This window comes from Chiloscyllium punctatum, chromosome 39, assembly GCF_047496795.1.
Source record: "Chiloscyllium punctatum isolate Juve2018m chromosome 39, sChiPun1.3, whole genome shotgun sequence".
Classification (NCBI taxonomy): domain Eukaryota; kingdom Metazoa; phylum Chordata; class Chondrichthyes; order Orectolobiformes; family Hemiscylliidae; genus Chiloscyllium; species Chiloscyllium punctatum.
In genome coordinates this window covers 47,580,529-47,586,071 of record NC_092777.1, presented here as the reverse complement: position 1 = coordinate 47,586,071, position 5,543 = coordinate 47,580,529, and positions in this window count along the sequence as shown.

Below are 5,543 nucleotides of genomic sequence, written 5' to 3'. Positions count from 1 at the left end.
TTCTGTGACATGTGCAGTTTGTTTTCAATTACTGGATGAAAAGTAGTTTCTAAAATTGGCAAATTACATCTAGTTGCTACTTTATCAATATTAACTCTTCTATCTACTGTAACTCAAGTGTTATTCCCACTTGAATGCCAGAGCCAGAGTTTGAGATTCAGAGAAACTGTTTTAGTGATGTGGCCACAATATTCACCTGTTTACTGCCTTAGATAGATGCCCCAGCTGCATAAATAACACCTGGCTTCTGTTTGTGTCTCACCTTAAATTTGCATCAGTGTTAAATTATTCTTTGCACAAGACATTTGAGTTTACTGTTTGCAGTGATAACTCTTTTCCAGCTTAAGCACTTATATTAGGCTTTTTTGCTTGCAACCAATTTACTGTTTAATCTGCACTTTTTTTGCTGCCTTGCATACCCATTAAGGCCATCTGAATTTGTTGAGATTCCAAGTGAGAATTTCTGCACACCTCTGATCTGAGAACACCACTTCTTGATCCCATTTGATACTAGAACATTGTGTGGCTCACAAACCTTTGCAGCTGGGACAGCTAATATTTACTTTGTTGGCAGCTTAGCCTCCATTCTGACACTATCAATCTAAATCTCTGCTGCTTAAAAGAACAAGATTGACTGAGTTGAACAAATAATTCCTTTAAAGGAAATGTCAAAAGCTTTGAGCATGTTCAGATTAACTATGAGACTGTTCATTTGGAAGGAAGGAATACAGGTACAGGATGAGACTGTTCAGCCCATTGAGTCTGTCCTTCCATTATGTTTGATTGTGGATGATCTGTATTAGAGTGTGTTTTATCTGCTTTGCTACTGTAAGCCTTAACACCATTGCCTTTAAGGTTGTTTTCAAGTCTTCAGTTTCCCTTTTGGGATTGGTGATTTGATTTATTGTCACTTGTACTCTACAATGAACACCACGGTAAAATACAGTGAAAAGCTTCAACTGTCACCATGATCCAGTGGCATTCAAGTCAAAAGAAGAAAAGGCAAAGCTGAAAAAAAGTCCATCTTCACTCCTCAGCCTCCACCATGAGCCCCAAGGTCTGAGCCAGCTGACCAATGACACTCATGCCAGGTCTACTAGAGTAGAAGCCGCCATTCTTCAGGCACCATCTCTTTGTTGTTGGATTCACCTCACCAACAGGCAGCCGATGCTGGGTCCTGCACTAGACCCACACTCACCCTATCACCAGGAGTCGCCAGCTCCGCTACTGCTGCTGCCTGGGCTGACACCAGGAGTCCCTGCTCCAGGCATTAAACACATCCTGATGTCACAGCGAATAGCCTGATTCAAATTTTAATCTTTTGCCTCCTTATTCTGAACTTCCCAAAAGAGGAAATAGCTTCCAAATGTTTAGAAAGGGGAATTGGAAATTGAGAAGAAGCGCTGTTCAAGCACACAGGAAACTACAAAGGGAGGAGGGATCAATTCTTGTGTGCAAGATAACAAGGCATTTAGGAAACTTGAAATGATCAGTTGTTTCCATTGTTAGGTACTCATGTGGATGAGATGTTTTGGGATGTAAGAATGATTGTCCCTTATACCCCTATGCCACTGAGTTGATTTCACCTGACAATGCAAGACCATAGTGCAAGGTCAAGTTTTTTTTTTGCAGCATTCCTCTATCCAATATCTAACACACATGGTGGCCTTAAGACCAGTTCCTGGAATGCTGGCTGCAACATTCTTTTGTATGCACTGTGGCAGTGCAGCCATTATGGATGAGTAGCCACATGATGGAATTTGTGATTAGTGAATGATACCAAAAGTAAAGGGGGTGAGATATGAGAAATGTTGAGAAGCTGAGGCTCTCCAACCGTAGGTGGAAGTTAAATCTGGGCAACTTATCATGCTTTCAATTTTTTGCATTGTTAAATAACAGGGAGGATGGAAACTCAAATATACAACATGTCCCCAATAGTTCCGCCTGTGCTCCTGTAGTAAAAGGCACCATGTTGGGAGCAGTATCCATGAAATGTACATGACATTTTGCATGATACAAATAATGAAATGTTACTTTAAATTAAGTTGGGTGAGTACGGTAATTGGATAGAAATTTCAACTTAAAATAAGTTTAAAACATTTGTTTCTACACAGTGTAAATGAATGGAATACTATCTTAGGGAAAGTAACAGAAACAGGCATTAGGTACATTCAAATGCTGTTGGATTATGTGTTAAGGTAAAATATAGCACCACAGATAATCTACTGGCCAAGAACATATTATTATTATTATTATTATTATTATTTTCATAATTTGGTATAATTGAAATAATTGCTTGCTCTGAAAGGTTCTGTTCAATGTAGTTTTGTAATCTAAAGGTCAAAGTTGGCATCATTTAATAACATTCTAATTCAAAACTAGAACCACCTTACTCCCATAAGTTCTCTACTGCTGTCAATTTCAAAATGATGTTTTTCCTCAGGACATGAGGTGTGGAAAAGTGAATACTTGTGTGTGGCCCATGTATTCATAGTAAATTTATGAGAAGGGAATGATTTCCAATTGTCTCTCAGTCTGTCAGCATATAGGACAACACTTATCCTTTTTGTTTTTGGGCTCTTGTGACATAGTGGTAGTGCCTCATCTCTGGACTAGAGACACTGGTTCAATTTCTAACTACCCAGACAATATGTCATAACCTGTGACCAGTGGAGTGCCGCAAGGATCGGTGCTGGGTCCTCTTTTTTGTGAGCATAAGAGGTAAAGGTAGTAAGTTTGCAGATGACATCAAAATTGGAGGTGGAGTGGACAGCGAAGAAGGTTACCTCAGATTGCAACAGGATCTTGATCAAATGGGCCAATCGGCTGAGAAGTGGCAGATGGAGTTTAATTCAGATAAATGTGAGGTGCTGCATTTTGGGAAAGCAAATCTTAGCAGGACTCATACACTTAATGGTAAGGTCCAAGGGAATGTTGCTGAACAAAGAGATCTTGGAGTTCAGGTTCATAGCTCCTTGAAAGTGGAGTCACAGGTAAATAGGATAGTGAAGAAGGCATTTGGTATGCTTTCTTTTATTGGTCAAAGTGTTGAGTACAGGAGTTGGGCGGTCATGTTGCGTTTGTACAGGACATTGGTTGGGCCACTGTTGGAATACTGTGTACAATTCTAGTCTCCTTTCTATCAGAAAGATGTTGCGAAACTTGAAAGGATTCAGAAAAGATTTACAAGGATGTTGCCAGGGTTGGAGGATCTGAGCTATAGGGAGAGGCTGAACAGGCTGGGGCTGTTTTCCCTGGAGCATCAGAAGCTGAGGGGTGACCTTATAGAGGTTTATAAAATCATGAGGGGCATGGATAGGATAAATAGACAAAATCTTTTTCCTGGAGTTGGGGAGTCCAGAACTAGAGGGCATAGGTTTAGGGTGAGAGGAGAAAGATATAAAAGACATCTAAGGGGCAACTTTTTCACACAGTGGGTGGTACGTATTTGGAATGAGTTGCCAGAGGAAGTGGTGGAAGCTGGTACAATTGCAACATTTAAGAGGCGTTTGGATGGGTATATGAATAGGAAGGGTTTGGAGGGATATGGGCCAGGTGCTGGCAGGTGGGACTAGATTGGGTTGGGATATCTGGTCGGCATGGATGGGTTGGACCGAAGAGTCTGTTTCTATGCTGTACATCTCTGACTCGGATTGATTAAAAACGATTTTAATATGTGGGGCTTCCTGTAATGTGCATTTATGGGCAGCAGAGGGCAGCAGTGATGCACCACTTCAAAGACTTTCTGCTGTCCATCTCTATATTTTTACACCAGGGGGTTGGATTGCTCAATTGTAAGTGTAAAGGCATACAGGTGGTCCCATATGATAAAGGATGGACTTTGACCACAGAAGTAGCTTTATACTATACACAGGGCATTTTTCTTTCACTGTGGGATGTGCTCAGAGCAAAGTGTCGAAAATAAAGGATGGCAAAATGAAGAACTGAGAAAAACCACAAAGGAAATGAAACAATATTTGATTCAGCATTTTTCCTTTGTACTCAGCTGTTAATCATAACCTTCTCATTTTCTTGATCCCAATATAATTTGTTTTTGAGTTCTCCCTCACAGTGAATTGTTTTCATTTTCCATGTTCGGGTGAAGGATGTCCAAGATCAGTTAAAAGTTTATAAAGAATTGTTCTAAAATATTACCTGTCACACATGATCTATTGGCTCATTTAATCTTTCAAGGAATTTAGGTTGAACATTCATTATTTAATGGGTAAAACTGCCAACAAAATGAATTTTGTAAATGAGCTGTAATTAAATCCTCCAATAAAAAACAGAAATGTAAATACAAATTTTAATTTAGACTACAACATTCCCTTTTTACTATTTTATAAATTTATTTCTAGTTCTTGGATAATGATGTCCTTTATGTAAAGATTATATAATTCTTACTACCAATCATGTTCCAAAGTGTTGTGATAATGTAAGTTTTTTTCACAAATTACGTAAAACCACTGTGATATATATCTTTGTTATAATGCAGAAAATAATACATTAAAGAAATGGTATTGTTTAATGTTTTTATACTCCACTCATTTTCGGGGATGAATATGTATGAATGGAAAATTGTAATTATATCTTTGCATCATATCCGCCAGAATCATTCAGACTCACTGCGTGAAATTAGATCTTGACAATAAAGCATAATGTTGAACATCATTAATAAATGCCAATCCTGATTTTACATAGGACAATTGATTTAAACTGAAGGAATTAATATCCTTAGCACATGTTCCAGTGTCGCGACTATTATTCAGATGAACAAATGTTACTTAGATGTCCTGCTACAGTTATTAAAACCGGTAGGCTTTGTAAAATCTTGATCAGTGAATTAAAAAGATTTTCAACTGTCATGTGCCTATGGTGGATGTATGAGCTTGTTGTAGAAAACACAAATAATTTAGAGAAAAATTGTGCTACAAGACTGTGCCTTGAAGGTGCTAATTTTTGATTGGATGTCTAGGTACCCAAGGCTCAAGCTTGTGTGCAAATTTCATTAAGGATTTGAAGATATTGCAAAAAGGCACAGCCAGCTTTTCACTCATAAACCGTGTTGTCACTGATCACATTTATAAAGTAAGTTCCCTGGACAGACAAGTTTCAAAGAAAAGCAGGGGTGTTCCCATTATCATGGTCAAGATTTCTTTCTGACCCACCATCAGGTTCCATCTCTGTTGTTTGTCTGAACTTTGCTGCATTTCCCTGCATTGCAACAGTGATAACGTTCTGTTATGACTTCATTTCACGGGCATGTGTTGTTATGTGTGTGCCAGGTCAGTATGCCCTATAGGTTTCGGCTCAAGATAAAGTTTGTTGCCACCATCCACTTAGAGTATAGGAAACTAAAAAGTCTGATTGATGGGAATAGCTGTTGAGATAAGGGATGCTTTGATGGTTATATTTCATAGGAGAAAGTGAGGATTGCAGATGGCTGGAGAGTCAGAGTTGAGAGTGTGGTGCTGGAAAAGCACAGTAGGTGAGGCAGCATCTGAGGAGCAGGAGAATTGACATTTCTGGCATAAGCCCTTCAT